We start from the raw sequence: 18,764 nt of genomic DNA, 5'->3' as shown, positions 1-18,764 counted from the left end.
AAGGAAGAAAGGATTGGGAAAGGAAGGAAGCGGCATGGAACCTATAAATTAGATACCATCCGGAATTTCCCTGGTATGAATGAGGAAATTCCAGGAAAATCTTACTGAGGATGATTGGTCTGAAACAAGCTTTTACACTTGTTCAGACCTAGTGGCCCCACCGGGAATCGAACGCTCACAATACGTACAGTATAGTGTAAAATTAAGTGTATGGGACAGTTTTCCGGGTACTATTCTTCAACGATACAGGGCTGAAGGAATTTCATAACGTGAAAAAATGTTAAATAATATTTTAACTTCATAGGTAGTCTTACTTAGAGGAAAAAGTAACTTCATAGATGGTCTTACTTAGAGGAAAAAGTAATTTCAAGATATTCTTATTAAGTTTAGTAATATCGTTTTTGACTGTTCAGTGACTTGTAATGTATTTTTAATATTTATTTATTTATTCTTACAGGATTACATATATTGGAAACAAACTGAAATACAAGACAGTCCCTGTAGAAGTGCTATGTAAGTAAGTACACAGTTAGTTGCCTGAACTAAATCAGAAAATGTTCACCGTATTAAAGTATATTTTTATTCTATTGTGTACTTATTTATAAAAAATAATTATACTAGACTAGCAGCGTTCACCCCGCTTCGCTGCGGTCACCCCGGAACGCAATAAACTTTGTTACTTAGATAATTTTTACTTTTTCGCTTTCAAGTGATATGATAAAAACCATAGAAGATTGCAGTAAATCTTAACATTATATCGCCTGTCATTTATGTTAACCCGCCCCGCTTCGCTGCGGTCATCCCGGTGCTGGCATATTGTAAAAGTGTCTGTAAAAATAAGCAAATCAATTAAAAAATTTTAAACAGAAGATTCAAGCTATTTTCCGCTGTATATCGCCTGTCATTTATGTTAACCCGCCGAGTGACACGGTCATGCGGGTTGCATATAAATACGTTTATTTTTACCTATGATGAACTAATAACAAAGGATTTGTACGTTATGGACACCTGAATGGTCAATTATCTCAAGACACTGGTAATTAAAAATTAAAGTGATATGATAAAAACCATCTAGGGTCCAAATCCTAATAACCCCCCAAAAATGAAAGAAATTGGTTCAGCCGTATTAGCGTGATGAGCGGACAAAAAATTGTACGTTCTCTTTTATATATATAGATAATATTCATATAAGAGAAACAAGGAAGTTTCGTTCACTATGGCAGACTTACGAATTATACAGGTCCGATATAGTATCATTATTTCAAATTTTTGCTTGGGGGGAGGAGTCAAGATTGTCCACCCGACTTGAGTTTCGCGTTCCTATTAGCATATTTGTCTACAATTTACCAAATGACGACGCCTCTGGTCTAATATTCTTACTGGTAGATATATTAGTTCCGGTTTAAAAATACGTATAAGATAGGAAATGGAACCTACTATTGAAACGTTAAATCTACCGGAAGTAGCAGTAAATTTTTATCATTTCCGGTTCCATTTAAAGGTAAGCGCATCAGCGTTTGTTCTTGGAACATAAAATCCATATTTTTTTTTCTGAAAAAAGTATCTTTCTTATTTTTCTTACTCTATAGCGATAACTGTTGATACCGGAAATTATGTTCTTCTACCACTTCTGGTTTCAATAGACAATAGAGAAGAGGCGACGATTGATAGACGAAGTAAAGAGAGGAGACTAAACCTACTTTTGAGACATTTTGTCCATATCAGAAGATACTCAAAATCTACCGTTTTTACTTTGGTGCTTGTCAACAAACGAACAAATGGAGGATGTACCTATTATATAAACTAAGGATGACCACAAAGTTCCTTTTCCGGTAGCGGAACCGGTTCTTTATTTTTAAATGTTTTGTCTGTGTTCTTCGGACCAGTTTCCCAAAGACAATCCAAATGCCTTTTCCATCGACTAGATTTGCTTCATATTTCATATGCTTCATTGTTTCGAATGTAACAACACAATTTGAGGTCACTAGGATGAGGCTTCTGGTCGAATTTTACCCAACGTCCTAGGCTTAAGGGTACCAAGAAGGAGACAATTGTACTCTGTCAGACTCTGTAATTTCAGTCATTCTCTTTAGTAGACTAATTTCTTTGAAATGTTTCGACTAAAAGGTAACTGATGAGGGTCTTCACTAGCCATTAGTGTGTGTGTGTATCAGTCTTTATAAAATTTGAGATCGAAACGCAACTCAACACCAAATGTTCGCTAAGATTTTTTGGTGATGCATCTTTGAAAAGAAATGAATGTGGAGCTACCAAACTGAAAAGGACGATTTGCGTTTCAATGCGCAATACAGAAGATGATCGCAAAACGTAAAATTTTGCATTATTGGCGTCATGTCGCAAATTCACAAAATCATGGTAATATTAAGAAATTACCAAACCACATGGTGTAACAGCCCTTTGTGGGCCTCAACGCCATCTGTTAGCGACAGACTAAACTACGTCCAGCCTAGTGACGAACACGCATATCAGGAGGTTTCTAGACCTAGTGGCCATCACGTGTTTTATTCACGTGGCTCCCCAGTTTGCCTCATGATGCTGGGTGGACACCGAAAATTGGGAAGCATCGGCTGGGAATCGAACCTGGGACCATATGAATGTGAGTCCAATGCTCTAACCACTAAACTACAGTGTTCCTTATGTGAGACAAATTATCTAAAATAAAAAGAATGCGTTGCATTGACTTAAACGAATATGTAATGGGGCACTAGAAATGTACTACTCAATTTTGTATTTTACGGGAGGAGAATATGGAATAAGAATTTATAACATGGTATGTAAATAGTTTTTCCTGTCCTAAAGATTTGACGAAACTAGAGACTGCCACTTTACTAAACTAACTTATCGTAATACTGGGAATATTAATTAAATACGATGAAAAGTTAAATATCTGTACCAGCGGCGCAAATTTGTTTTCAACATTGGGGGAAAGGGATAAGTAAGATTTTTTTTTTTTTTTTTTTTTTTTTTTTTTTTTTTGTTAAGCGATGTTCAAAATATTTATGAAGTTGCAAAACAATCCTTTGGAGGATCAGGGAACAGAGTTGTCTTCAACATTAGGAGACAAGCAGATTTGAGGCTTATTCTGGGAGGCATCAATTTCATCTCACTTTCCTTTATGGCAATCGGACACAAATCATCACATCCCCCCCCCAAAAAAATACATTTCAAATCGGACTAATGGGGGGACAGTCCTTCCAGTTCTAAGATTGGAAATGACATATCCCTCTCATTCCCCCGGGATTTGCGCCAGTGGTCTGTACAAAGTTAATTGCTATACTTAATTTTTGTCATTTGCATAAATAATTTTGAAAAAAATAGTTCAGAGATAGAGAGGGGGGGGGGAATGTGCCAGGTGAATCGTATTACATTTTAAAAGGAAATTTTAAGTGCAACGTTGTCTCGCTAGAAGACTGAGTAAGGATTAAATTTAACATGTTTGTAGACACTTATTGTAGAGTCTGAAATGCAATTAATAAGATGTTAGAAAACTCCAGAAATAGCTTTGAAGTATGTTGGATGAAAATAAATGTTAGAAACACAACTACGGTCGATATCAAATATAGACATAGTAGTAGTAGTAGTAGTAGTAGGAAAAAAGTGGAACAGGTGAATAGTTTTCGATATCTGTATAGTATTATTATTAAAGACATGAAGTAGGAACTAGGGATGGCCACATTTTCCGGAGAAACGGAAAATATATTTTCCGGAAACCGGAAAATTGAAAACGGAAGACGGAAAATTTTCCGGGAAAACGGAAGACGAAAAACGGTAAATGTGATTTCCGGAAACCGGATTTTTTTTCGGAAATCGCCATTCCTAAAGGAACGCTCAATAAAAGTATGCATGGAAAAAGCAGCATTTATTTTACCGAGAGAAATTTATTTTGTGGGTCCTTGAATATTAACCGAAAGCCTCATGAATGTTTTGTGTGAAGTATCGTAGAAGCATAAACATCACACATTTCAGTTTAACGTCTCACGATTATGTCCGTTAGGCTAAGGGAAACGATGATTAATGGCAAGTGAAGGATAATGGAAGAATTGGTGGAATGAGAAAGTGGAAGGAAACGGGAATAATCTGAGAAGACCCACGGACACGATGTTGTCCACCACAGGCTTATTTGGCCAGGAGCCCCACACACCAGAGGTTACCGAATCACACAAAAGCGATTAAAAAAAAAGCGACTGGAAACCTTCGAAATGCAGGTGTGAAGAAGAATGGAAAAAATAGCAAGGTCGAACAAAAATCGAATGAGAATATGTTTAAAATGGGTGGGGATAAAAGAACAAGTGTAGATGCAATTACAAAGAGGAAAAGAAATTAGTTGGGGCATTGACTGATAATGAACTGTATCACGAAGAGCGTATTAGAGAGTATAGTGGCAGGAAGAAGAGGGAGATTCAAAAGAGGCTGCAGTTGATGGATGGTGTTAAAATAGCAAACTCCTACGTGAAGACGAATAGCGTGGTGCATGGAAGTGACCTCGCAATGGTAGCAGAATAACTATGATAATGTCTCATATAGAAAGAGTCTCAATCAAAAGTCCCCTGAAATAGGGTAACTCTGCAGGGAATAACCTTCTCCAACTATGTTGTTTTCAATCTAAAGTGAAGGCATTTTTTTTTAATCGGACGAGCCGTTCGAGCGGTACACTCTTTATGCGCCCAATGTTAAATAAAAATGCAACGTTGCTATTTACCTGGGTCCATAACATAAATGAACGAACTCACTGTTTGAAATAGAGGCTGTACATCGACACGTTAATGTAAAAGACAATAACTTCATTCACTTATGTTGTGGGTGCTGGAAACAGTTGCCCCTCTTACATTTTATTGTAACTCTGTTAATAACAGAGTTACCCTATGTGAGGGGACTTTTGAGACACCCTATATGCGATATGTTAAAGAAGACACAAGAAACCCTATTTCCGCCATTGCTTGATACCACTAGAGAAGAAATCGGGAGATATTTTTTCTTTCCGAATTAAAAAACAAAACAAAACAAAAAAAGGAAATTGGAAAACATGCGTATTTCAAGTCTGCATCGTATACAAGAACCCCAAGGTATTCTTTTAGAAACATGCCAGTGCAGTGCTAAAATGTATATAATTTCGAGTGAAGTCCTATTTTCTTTGAGAAGGGAGGGAAGTCTCACGACATTGCTATACAATCACATTAACTTAGTCGCCTGATCACCCCTCTCCCACTTCCCGCACTGTCTCGCTATTTCTTCTAAATCATTTCTTTAAAACACACACACACTCACTGAAAACAACTTTGTTATTTTTCTTTTCTTCTTCGTCCAGCTACCGTTTCCCCCGCCCCCCTCTTCCTTTCACCTTCTCTATATGTTTGAGTGGCCGTATTTATTTGTCCCTGACTTTTGAGATCCGTTCCTGTGAAAATAATTGTCCATACGTGTTTTGCTGTATCCGCCCCCATCCGCTTGCGAGTCAAGAGGACTTCTCTGGAAAAATAAATGAAAAATAAAAATAATAAAAACATTTATGGCTGTTTTCCGTTTACCAACCCTTCGTCTTCTCTTCATGTATATATATATATATATAATGACAACTGTGTGTAAAGAGAGTGAAGGTCCTCCCGACATATACTTTTATTGAGCCTAATTACAGGTTCGCAGCAGTTCAGACGCCTAATTAGCCAGATAGGTGGTAGCTTAGGCAATGAGAGAAAAAAAGGGACAAATCTTCATTTCCAAGCGATACATACACTGTGCTTTTCTTCTTCCTTTTCCAGATGGTTACAATTTTTATCATTTTTCGTGCGGTCAGGCAGTGTTACCAGTTCAAAAGCAAATCTTCCTTTTTGAAGGGGAAAAAAATTCGTGTAAAATGTTAAAAAGAAAATCACATTTTAAAAAAAAAGAATGTCTGCGTCTTGTGTTATTGGGTATTCTGTCCTAAGGTTGAATCTAACCCACTTACCTAGTCATGTTGCAAAGGATAGGAAGTGGAGTTCCCTCTATAGTTCTAGAATTCTCGACAAGTATTTTTGAAGATATAGGTGTAGCATAATATAGGTGATGAATATAGTCTATGCCCTGTAACTTTAGATGCCATCCCGAAATCGAGAAGGTTGGATAAAGGCAGAGTTGGATTTAGATTTACTGAGCCCCTAAGCTATTGAGGGTCAATGACAAATTATTTACAATGCATGCTACATGTTGCCAGTCCATAGAGAACATAAGAACCTATGTGCAGAAATGATCAAACTAATGATATTTTTGAGAGCCGACTAGCAAGAGGGTCTCCATTACTTACGTTATAGGAGCCCCACAACACAAAATAATTACTGTTGATGTATGTAAGTTTTGTAACTTGTCTTTTTTATCCTATAGTTTGGGAATGTATTGTACATCCACTTTTTTCTGTAATTTTTTTAGGGTTTCCAAGAGAGTGGGTCCCTAAGCTATAGCTTATTTAGCTTATATGTAAATCCGCCAGTGGATAAAGCACTGTGCACCAAGCGTTAATGAAGACCGCGGGAGGAGGGATTCAATGGATTGGGATAAAAAATACTACTACTAAATCTGGTAATCCACATTTGAGCACGATCAGAAAAGAAACTTTGTAGCCCCGGAAGGAATTTCCTACTGGGTCACTCCTTGAAATCATCGCTGGTCCTACGCAGGATACGAACGCACGCAGGAGCGGATCCAGGATGTACTTTTGGGGGGGCGGTTGTCATAGTGCTTCTCAGAGCTACTTTTAAGAGCTTAAAACTCTGGGATGGGGTTTTTTATTTATATATAAAATAAGAAAGTCTCTTCTTCTGGGGGGGGGGCGATTGCCCCCTCTGGATCCGCCCCGGAACCCACGACAGATAGATCTTGCTATTGTTAGCTCAGTAATTTACATATCTACCATTGGATTATCTCAGCTGACTAGCCTGGTACACGTAATAATAGTTTTAATTAACCATAAAATTATATGGAAACTACTTTCTTTGGAAAGATGTCTTCATAATAACACCAAATTCCTAAAAATTAATGTTCTCTTTAGTACAGGAAAATTTTCCATCTATGGAAGGGAAATTTTATTTTTTGGTTTTGGCAACACTGCGGTCAATAACCTATCACTTGGTCACACAGTTTTCTACCAATTGCTACCGTCATTATCTTTTCTTCCCTTCTGTGTGTATTATTATTATTTGTAAAGAAAGGCTGTTTAAAAAAAAAACTCTTTGTGCTTCTTTTTCACGAGAATTTTATCTTTCAAAAAAAAAAAAAAAAAAAAAGGAAGACTGAATCATTGTTATGTACTGTGATTCTATACCTTGAAGCAAGGTTAAATAAGAAAAAAAATTCCTTGACAACCAACCGATCGTCTTCTGTTTCTTTTCTGTAAATGTTGCCATTTTACTATGTCAAGTTTTTACTGTTATCAGCAGCTTCGTCACTAAGTAAGGATTTGCATAAAATGTCGTCTGGAAAATTCGTTGTGCACATTTTTCGTTTTACTTTTGTTCAGTTTTCAGTTGTTAAATAATGGTTGCAATTAACTTTAAAAAAAATAAACAATTGAATTGCACTTTGTAAGTGCATTTCTCAGTTAAGTAGTCGTGTCGTTTACCTTAATTGTTATGAAGTCGGTTATTATAGTATAATTATATAGTTTTCTCCCTCTTTCGTCGTGTCGTCGTAGTTTTGTTTCTTTGTCAGTAATGACGAGACCGATTTTTTATTTAGAAATTCTCTAATAACGTACGTAAATGGCTGGCATTTAAGCAATGGCGCCGATCCTGAAAGGGGGGGCGAGGGTGTCCGGCTCCCCCCCAAAAGCTCAAGTGGGGCCCAATGTATTTTTATGAATATATATTTTATATGCATTTTTTATTGTTATATGCATTGTTACAGGGAAATCGCCCCCCCCCAAAGTTACAGGGAAATCGGCGCCCTTGCCTTTAATATTGGTCTGGGCCAAAAGACCAAACGGCAAAAATGCCAAAAAAAAAAAAAAAAGTATCAAAAATAATGTTTGAGGCCGCGGGGGCTCAGTGGCAGAGTGTTCACCTCTAGTGCATGAGGCCTTGAGTTTAGTCCCAGCTCGCGCCAAGTGAACTTTGTGGTGAACAAACTAGGGGCGGATCCAGGACGGACTTCTGGGGAGGGAGTGGTGGGTTGTAATACTGCTACTTAGAGTTACTTTTAAGAGCTAAAAACTATGGGATGGGTTTTATTTATTTATAAAATAAGAAGGGTTTCTCTTCTGGGGGGACGATCGGGGAGATCGCCCCCCTGGATCCGCTCCTGGGACAAACACCGTGAACGTGGGTTTTCTCGGGGCTCTCCCGTTTCCTCCCACTTTCTTCATTCCACCATTTCATTCATTTTTCATCATGTAGAAACTACACTGTTCGAATCATACTGCACGAATGGTAAACCAGTAAGCAAATCTTCATTACATACCATGCTATACGTTGTTGACAAACCGGTACCTTATAAACCAAGAAAGGTGTTTGAAAGCAAGTTTATTGACATTTCTAGTTATGTAAGATTAAGGTTGGCAACAGTCTCGGTTCTGCTCCCGTCCCCAGTGTTTTTTTTTTTTTTTTTTTTTTTTTTTTACATTTTATATTATAATTTATCATCCACAGTATCATCATCTCGCCGTCATCTTCCAAAATAAGTGAATGACAACACGCACCTATTCTGGCTTGTCGCGGTGTGATGTTCATCTTTCGTTTTTATGAAAAATATTGGCCTCAGGTTACTCCCCACCCTATATTTCAGATTTGAGTCCATTTCGACCTACCTTACAAAGACCGAGCAACATGGAAAACAAAACAGTGCTTTTCCAACCCAAAGGTGTTCTTTCTTGAGAACTGGCAACATATGTTGTTCTTTCGAAGAAAACAACAAAATAATTCGTATTTCGTGTCAAATATATATTTATATATTGCATGAATGGCGTGCTTTTGATTCAAGGAAGGAGATTGGCGTAATCAAGTACTGATTACAACCAGAAACGACAAATTCCGTGTATTTTTAAGCAGCATATGTCGTTCGTTTTGTTTTCTTTTTTTTTTTTCTACAGAAAGAAAAAATAAAGGATTTATTTTGTTAGTATCATGTCCTTTAACATCACATTTTACAAGTTTTTATTTTGACATATGTAGGATGATCTATAGATTTTCAAATCTAACCAGTTTTTTTTTTTCCTAGTGTTATTTTGTATCCGCACGATAAAGCAGGCCAAGGTCTTTTACCAAATTCTTCCCTACCCTAAAGGGATAAACAATTCAACGGAAAGGTTTGCTGACCAGCAGGTTACTGAATAAATGGTATAGACGGTACTTTTTTTTACATTATTATTATTATTATTATTATTATTATTATTATTATTATTATTATTATTATTATTATTATTATTATTATTATTATTAAGTATTCTGCCTTTCGGCAGGTCCAGGGACTAATAAGGGATTTTTTTATTCAATTTTAGATTTGGCCTGGAAATTTCTTCCATGTTTGTCGATCCTCAGCTTCCTCTTTTAATTCCCGATATTTTCTGCTGTTTTTCAAATCATTGATCAGTTGGGTTCTTCTTCTTTCCATTCCTTGCTTTCCTTCCACCTTTCCTTCTATGTTCGTATTTCTTCCGATCCAATTGGCCTTCCTACGAAGGATGTTAGAAGCGTCCTCTTCTCTCCTATCCGTTTTAAAACATGTCACTCAACACACTATTTTGTCACTTATCTCCTGTAGTCCTTCTTCCGTTCTAGCTATAATAACCGTATCGTAGATATACAATATACAGATATTTCCCTCTGGTCTAGCTGCTCGCGCACGCGTGCCTTGGGTGCATGTAGTTCCGGGTTCGATTCACATTTAGGGAACTTTGAAATTTGAACATATTACATCTTTAAATTATGGTTTAACCCTTTGAAATGGTGACTTTTTAAAGGTAAATTATATACTTTCAGTCAAGCAGCTATAGGATCATCTCTATTTATCCTAGAATCATGGTTCGTACCTTATTCTCTTCAGAATAGAACAACCTTTTAAAGGATACTATTTCCCTTTCATGTCCCTAAGACGGGAAATTTTGAATAACATCAGGATTTTTTTCTGATTTTTTCAAACTTTGAGCCCCTCTGGACCTCTTGTGTTAATGCACAGATCTCAAAATCAACTGAAAAATACTAAGGTGTATACTAAATGTGTGTACAAAATTTCTAGCCTCTATCGTGAATAGTAAGGGCGGGTAAAAATATTTACCAATGAGCTAAGAACATCCCCGCAATGCCCCAGATGACCCTAATATAATATAAAAATTTCCTGAGACATTCCTATTTATCCTAGGATCATGGTTCGTACATTAGTCTCTTCAATCTCGTCGTACATTAGTTCGTACATTAGTCTCTGAATATGTGTGCAAAATTTCAATCTTCTAGGTGCAAAAGTAGGTCCGCCAAAAATAATACCCCAGAATACCCCAGATTTCCGTATAAAACAGAATCTCAGGTAAAAATTTCCTGAGAATCCCTATTTATCCCAGGATCATGGTTCGTACACAATTTTCTTCAGAATAGAACAAACTTTCAAACGGTACCATTCACATGTCTTCATCATGTATCGGGAAAATCGATTTTAAATATTCCTTTTTACTCCTCTCGACCCCCCCCCCCCCCTGTTTTAACGGAGAGATCTGAAGAAGAGTAAAAAATACTAAGAGGTGCACTGAATGTAAGTGCAAAATTTCAATCTTATATTTGCAAAAGTGAGCCCACCAAAAAGTAATAAAAGTAGGCATAACAATTCTTTTAAAAGTTCTGACGTCACGACACTATGTCTCGACCCAGAAAGGCGTAAAAGCATAAGTAACGTGTTCTACAATGCTTCCAGGCTTAAAAAAAGAAAAAAAAAAAAACCTAAGTGAAGCTTTATTATTAATATTGAACTCGTTTTAAGAACGACACAATTCCATGTTGGTTAGGTTCGTTTCAGGAAGTTATTCTCCCCATTGCACAAATATAGGTATGGAATATAGTGCACTATATGCAGATGTAGTTTATATTAGCAGTGGCGTACGCAAGGGGGATTCGGGGTATTAATTAAGATATTATGCAAAAATAAGCATTAACCATTTTAAGAGATGGGGCACGGTGGTTCAATGGTAGAGCGCTTACCTCCAGTGCATGGGGTCTCTGGTTCGATCCCCGGCCAGTGAGTTTGTGGTGGACAACATCGTGCTCGTGGGTTTTTCTCTGGGTACTTCCGTTTCCTTCCACTTTCTTATTCCACCAATTTTTCCACCATCATCGTCCCCCTTCGTCTAAAAGACATAATCGTGGAATGTTAAACTCAAAGATTTCATTTCATATGAAGAGATCTATACAGACACCTGAAATTATATGAACTTGGGACATTGACCCCCTTGACAAACTTCTGCGTACACCACTGGTTCCTGTGGAGATAATGTGCTTCATTTTACGTTTGTCTTTTATAATAAAGTACTATAATATAAATCGAAAAAGCTATTTTAAAATCAGGCATATAACTTCTATCAAAAATAATAACATAATATCCAACCTTGAACGAAATTTCTTCATTTAATACGGAATTTATCATACTACTACCGCGCTGTTTTTATAGCTTTACGCAGAAGAAGAGTAAGTGTCCCATATATTGTTCGTGATACAAGAGATCCGTGTGTGCGATATGAAAGTTAATTGACGTCAGGATAAGGCCTATTACCGCCTCCTTCCCCCCCGAAGCACGCCCACGACGGAAGTGTTCCATTATTCATCTTCAGCAGATGGAAGCGTTGTCTCTTTTCTTCTTTCTTTCATCTGTCTGTTGAACACTGATATAAAAAAGAAACAAATCTTTCTTTTCAGTCTTTCTACACACGTTATTTTCTTGGATGACACACCCTTGAATCCAACAGGTTAAAAACAATGATGGCAAGAGAAACATCGAATTTTGAATTCTGGGCTGGGTGTTTTTTAGTTCGCTGGTGGTGGTTATATCTTTCTCTGTCTTTTGCCTTGAAACTTGTTTCTCAAGCGACATTATAATGAGTTTCCGAAGTTCCGGGATAGAAAATGAGAGACAACCAATAAGTGAGATTAAAAAGAATAGGGGGAAAATGTTGCCTGTTTCGCTACTTGATCTCATTTTTTGTTCTCTCTTATAGTTTCATGTGCTCTTGAACAATTATAATTTTATTCAGATTTATTGGTGTAAGATCCTCTCCTCAAGAATGTAGAAGAAATACTGCTGCTTTGACTACTTTGTCGCGCTTTTCATTTCACCATATTGTGTAGTATTGTATCAGTATCTTCATTCTTTAGAATTTAATAGTAGTCATACTGTATCATTATCTTCAGCAGAAAATCATCTTTGAAGTTTGATAATAGTTAGTGGCGTATTTAAGGGGAGGCTTCCGGGCTTAACCTCCCCGCCCCCGAAATTTTATTTACTAAATTAAAGTAAATGAATATTTTGCAGAATTTTCACATTTCCAAGAATAAAGTTAGCAAAGCCCCTCCTCCCCCGAAATAAAATCCTAAGTTTACGCCACTGATAATAGTCATACTGTAGCAGTAACTTCAGACAATAATTTTTGAAGTCTGAAAATAGTGATACTGTCGAATTATCTTTATCAGACAATAATCTTTGAAGTTTGATAGTACATTCTGTAATAATAACTTCATCAGACTGTAATCTTTGTAAAGTTTGATAGTAGTAGTTCTGCTGTATTTTCAGCCACAAAGCCTAAGAGTTTCCACATTATAGTTGGCCTTCGTTATGTTTTGAGGTAATGTTATTGTATTGCAATTGTTGCAGTTCAAAAATAATTGTATTTTAAGCTAAAACACACTGAATGGGCCTACTTACTGAAATATGTTCTCAAGATTTTCTGTTCTCAATATGCTCTCACTACTAACGGGGGGAAAGATACTTTGTACCCATTACAGTATGTTTTTGTAAGTATTCTTCTAATCCTTTTTTTAAAATTGTAAAAAAAAAAAAAAAAGAAAAAAAAGGTTCAACATGTTCAACTAAAGTGTATAGCGTACAGTGGTACAAATTGAACGTTACTGTGTCTTATAAATTTGTTATTTTAAGTTGGTGGACACGAAGTGTCTCCCCCCCCCTCTCCTCCGCTCCGTTGGTAGGAGATGTGACTGACATGTAGAAGTGTCACTCCTAGATGGAAGTATAATAAATACCTGTTAGTATTACCCCGTGTAGTGTTTACTTTAGATACTGTAGATTTTTGTGAAATTTTCTAATTTGTTTATTTTGCGAGATATATTTAATCTTAACAGATGGGTACAAAATGACCTAACGCTCCCTTGATAGTCCACATTACAAAATATACCTAGGTAGTGCAAGGGTTAAATAAAACCTGTGTCTATTACCAAATGTTTTAGACTTTGATAATGTTTTAGGGATTCAGACTGAATTTCGGACTCCTAAATGGCCTGACAGTCATTCATCCGGAAATATGTACATAACCAGTCAGTAATTTACTACTCACTGCTCGGCCGAGCCACTGAAAAAAAAAAAAAAAAAAACTCAATTAAATTAAAAGTGTATGGGGAAAAATAGATTTTAGATACTCAGTGCGAGAAAGCTTCGTAAGCAAAAACAAAACATTGTTAATTGAGCGTACAGTACGATGTGTCTTCCCTGGAATGCATATACGAATCCTCTTTTTTATGTGTGTGGCTCCGATACACGTGTTTCATATTGTTTCTATTTTTCAGAAGAAGATTACTTGGTGCTTTCTGTTTATCTTGCCTCCTGAGTAGAAGCGCTGTTTACTCATGTCTTTCTGTATGCGTACATAAGATGGTTTTTGCAGCTTTTTCTTCTTTCTTAAGGGGCGGGGAACAAAGGAGAGAAAGGATATAGAGACGTGGTTAGCTTCGCATTGTATTTTGTTGGTGTAAAAACAGGATTGCCAGGGTCTATAAGCCCGCCCCACATTGCGGAAGAAAGTTAGAAAAAGAAAAAGAAAAGTTCTTTCTCACGCAGATGGAAGGTAATATATTCCACCTTATTGTACCCAATGACATAACTAGTTTGTAAATAGTTTTGTCATCAGTATAATGAAATATTAAAGCTACACCAGATTAGAGACTACCTTATGCGAAATGAGAAAGTTCTAAATGAGCAATGATCCTTTACGAAATACAGTAAAACCCCTCTTGTCTGGTCCGCCACTCCAGTTGATCCGACCGTGCTGGAGCCAAACTTGTCCCGACGCGTCGGTGACTCGGAAGGCCCATTGTCGTTTACTGCCGTATGTTTACTTGCTGGTACCGCTTGTCCGCTTTAATGCTCCGTCGTATCTTGTATCGTTTCTTTCGTCGTGCGTATTTTCAGCAGGTTCTAGTGTTTATTGTTCGTTGATTTTACGACTGTGTTCGTTACGGTACAGTGATTTTTTTTTTCATTTCAGAAGTGAATCGTAAACACGTTACTTTTTCCTTAAATGAAAAATTATCAGCGCTAAAAAGACAGGAAGAAAGGGAATTAAAAAAAAAAAAAGCCAATGAACTCAATGTAGAAGATTGGAAAAGAAATTTTTGAGTTCAGAGATAGTTTATTTTACTGTAAATCCGTATTTTTCTGTATTTTCTGATAATCCGGCCTTCTTTGAGTTCTATCCATACCCCAAGTTCCAAAGGTTACGGATTAGAGAGGTTCTACTGTATTGTCATTTACTTCCTCGAAATTAAAGAAAGAAAAAAGAATCCTTTATTTGTTCCCTTCTTATTTGTGTGAATAAGCAGGCACAACAGCTAAATTAAAGAAATACACTACAGTTTCATGATCATTTACTATTTTGAATAATTGCACTCACCGCTGGTCCTAGGCAATTTGCCGTGGTATCAATTTGCAATGACATCATTCCTTCATTTTCTCCAGAAAGAGCAAATCTTAAAAACCACGATTTTAAGTATGCTACTCCATCATGAACAACCAAGGGCAGGGAGAAAAAGCACTCGCACTCAGAAAGGCCTAAACATTACAAATACAATCTCGTTTTCTTTTTTCTTTAAATAATAATCTATTATGTTAATGAAAGATAAAGCAAACACACCTGCAGATGGTAATCCTTTTTATAGCCCGAGCTTCAATCTCAATATATCAGTTTGCAATTCCAGTGCAACTAGCTCTTTTAATTTTTTTTATTTCTTGATTTTTCCTTGTACATCTCTTAAAAATATAAAATAAAACTTGTTTCCATCTTCAGTGATAGCGAACTTGTTTGTGACAAAGACAAAATTAGTTTTCATATCAAAACTGTGCTTACTAACCAAACAAAATAGGTGTTTGCAACTGTTCGAAAATTGGACAACAATCAGGCAATTCATGCTGGGATTCGTTTAACCATTTGCTTTAGCACTGTCCATGTGACCTTAAACTAATGCGACCTAAACATAATTTATGAGTATAGTATTCAAATAGAAGACCAGCTTAGTAAATTTAAGTATCATCATCGTGAAGTCTGTTTCCAACAAGAAATATTTATTTTAAATAATATACCGTACTTATGACAGATATTACCACTCCTAAAAACCTGTCGCACCGTGAAAATGCACATGTGCCCAATATTAGAGCCGGCTCTGGTTACAGTTGCTTAAAATTGATCCAAATTAACTTGAGCTCCCTCTTTACCCTCACATTTGGTTAAACATTAAATAATAATTTCTATATATATACTTGCTTTTGCAAACTTTGTTACCGTTTTAAATCTTTAAGTACTGGCAACCCTGTTGTTGTTTTTTATATGTATGTGTCTGCACCGGTGCTATATGTAAACAATTTGGTAGTTTCGTCTCAATCTTTAGCGGTTCTTGCCCCCTGCTACAGCTATACGGAAGGGTTTCCTAGACTCCTCGTATATGGATGTGCATGCGTGTATATGTATGTACGGAGAATGGTTCCTTTTATTTTTTGGAAGAGAATTTCGAAATACATCTTTCAACTCCTAAGTACGCTTGGAAAGCGCAGATAGTGGGAAACAGTGATTGCCTTGTGTTTAAAGCATTTTTGTGGATATAAAAATGAGTATTTTTTTTTTTTTTGCTGGGTCCCTTCTTCTTCTTCTTCTTTGAAATAATTTTCACCAAATGAGTTTTTAGAGCTGTTTACATAATCTTCGAAATTGCTAAATAACCCGACATTCAAACGTAGATAAACATTATAAACGGCAATGCGGTAGTGAACAAAGTGGTTAATGTTCAAAGAAGATGTATAAAGACATTTTAGAAGGCCCATAACAGTGCTATTTTTTTCTTATGTTAGTATATTTATAATACTCAGCAATTAAAAATCACATGATTAGTTCTGTTATTTTAGTTAATACATATCGTCGGCATAAACAAACTGCTAAATTCTGAAATGTTTTTATTAAAAATGACATAATCATAAATTTTCTCAGCATTTGGCGGAACGAATGTATAAACAGCACTAGCTCGTATATTTTGACGCTTCTCTTGGTTACAGTGTTGCCAACCTGAAACAATATGAAATCCCATGTCGAGAGGCAAAAAAATCCCATTTTACGTGTGAATTTCCCACGGTATACTAATTAAAAGTATGCTATAATATTAAAAATTAAATTTCTTTGTGGTAGTCACTTTTTACAATATCTAAATGAATAAGCCGTAAATTTCGATCTTCTCGCAAAATCCCATATATGCTGCTTATTATCCCTTTCCGAGAAAATACGGTCAAAAACTCCCACGATATGAGATTTTTTTTTTACCACAGGTTGGCATCATTGCTTGGTTACGTTCTATACTAGAAGTTTTATTCCTATCTTAAACCAAATACACTACACGAGGTGTATTCAAAAATATCAAACCTTTGGTTGGCAAAAGCACATTTTATTAATTTGGAAATCCGAAACACCAATTCGCTTTAAAGTAGTTTCCTTGGTAATGCACACACTTCACCAAGCGCTTCCGCCATTGTTGCAAACACTTCTGGAACTTTTTTTTTTTTTTTTTTTTAATGTTGAGCGACCGTGCCGTCGCATTCCGCATGATGTTTTCTCTTGATTCAAATCGGGTCCCTTTTAGAGGAATTTTCACCCTGGAAAATAACCAAAAGTCACGCGGAGCCATGTCGGGAGAGTAGGTTGGCCTGACGACACACTGGAATGTTGTGTTTGGAAATGAAAGCCTGAATCAAATTTCGCGGACACTCTCCTCATGCCCAAATTTTCGTTCAAAATTGAATGTACCGATCCGATTGAATGATTTCCGGTTAGATATCGCCAAGCTTCTGTCAAAATTTGATGCAATATCGCTGCTTAAGTTTTTCTGTCATTTTACAAAAAAAACTGAAATCTGACGACCGCTCGCTACAAGTCTTCACTCGTTGGCCAACTACCAGTGACTTACGCTTTGTGCGGGTGGTAAAAAAAAAAAAACGTTTGCGCATGAGTGTCCTCTCTACATCTACACTGAAGAACGTCGCCCGTTCTTCATTGATTTACGCGGGAAAAAATAAGGTTCAATACTTTTTGAACACACCTTGTAAACCTTAATAAAATAAATAAATGACGAAATGTGGTTCAAGTGGATCAGTAAAACCTATTTTGCTACTTTATTTCGCTTTATCTGATCAGTTTTGAAGTTGACGTGTAAAAATAATCGAAAACGACGAATATTAGTGTCCGTCCAATCCATGGATTTCGGGTCACTGAGATGTATAGTGACACTTACGATGTCATACAAGATCAGATTCATCCCTTATGCGTATACTTACCAGGAGAAAGTGTTCCAATACTTCCTATAGACCTATTCTCTCCGTTCGATTGAGGCCGCGGTTGCATGGGGTCCTTGGTTTGATCCTAGCTCGTGAGAAGTGAGCTTTGTGTGTGGATTATCTTGGGGTTCTTCCGTTTCCTTCCACTATTTTCATTCCACCATTTCATTTATTTCTCGTCCTCGCCATCTCCTTTTAGCCTAGCCGGCATAACCGTGGGATGTAAAACTTCAAGATTTCACTTCATGTCTCCGTCCGATAAACGGATACTTCAGTTAACGGACAAACAAATCCGTTAAAGCCGTTATCAAGTAAACATCAAATTTTGATTATCACCCTTTAGTAAACTATTTTAATTTTGAGTGTAGGAAGAAAATAAGAAGAAATTAAAAAATGGAGAAACTCTTGAACCTTAAGTTTAAGGCTTGATTTGGATACATTTGAACGGTAAAATCAGTAGATGAATGTACGATAAGTCAGGATAGATCTCTCAGTAGCCAGATAAGGAAGGAAAGGAAGTGCTTTATTGTAACGAACTGAGAATTGGCTACTTCTCAGATAGGGTCATCAGTTAAATGCATTTGTCGATGGAAGTTGTTTGATAATAAATATGTTTCATGTTTTGCGTAAATGGTGTAAAGTAAGTGCGTACACTTCCCCAAACGGTGCTTAAAACTTCATAGGAAGGTTGTGATGTCAAATAACATTTTTTTAAAAAAAAAGAAACAGTTAACGCTGGAAGGTAGAAAATAACTAAACCTCTAAAATGCCGAAAATAATAATGAATGACTTAAAAGCAGAAAATAATAAAAGCTCTAAAATGCAGAGAATAATAATAATAAAGAGCTTAAAAGTAGAAAATAATAAAAGCTCTAAAAATTCATAAAATAACAATAAAGCTCTTAAAAGTAGAAAATATTAAAAGCTCTAAATTGCAGAAAATAACAATAAAGCGTTTAAAAGCAGAAAATGATAATAAAGGA

General features: G+C 36.4%; 1 protein-coding gene across 4 annotated transcripts in view; it reads left to right on the top strand.

The window, feature by feature from the left end:
• Positions 1 to 18,764, top strand: part of LOC145686776 (netrin receptor UNC5C-like) — a 773,553-nt gene that overhangs the window by 95,271 nt on the left and 659,518 nt on the right. For 3 of the 4 annotated variants that reach the window (XM_081760434.1, XM_081760431.1, XM_081760435.1), the window contains exon 2: positions 458 to 513. The gene's annotated coding sequence lies outside the window, so the exon portion shown is untranslated. Of the gene's footprint in view, positions 1 to 457; positions 518 to 18,764 lie in introns of all 4 variants that reach the window. The other variant, XM_081760432.1, reaches the window with a different exon arrangement.

The sequence above is a fragment of the Thermobia domestica genome, chromosome 5, assembly GCF_964235325.1.
Source record: "Thermobia domestica chromosome 5, izTheDome1.hap1.1, whole genome shotgun sequence".
Taxonomy (NCBI): Eukaryota; Metazoa; Arthropoda; class Insecta; order Zygentoma; family Lepismatidae; genus Thermobia; species Thermobia domestica.
This window is presented reverse-complemented; position numbering and strand designations above follow the sequence as displayed.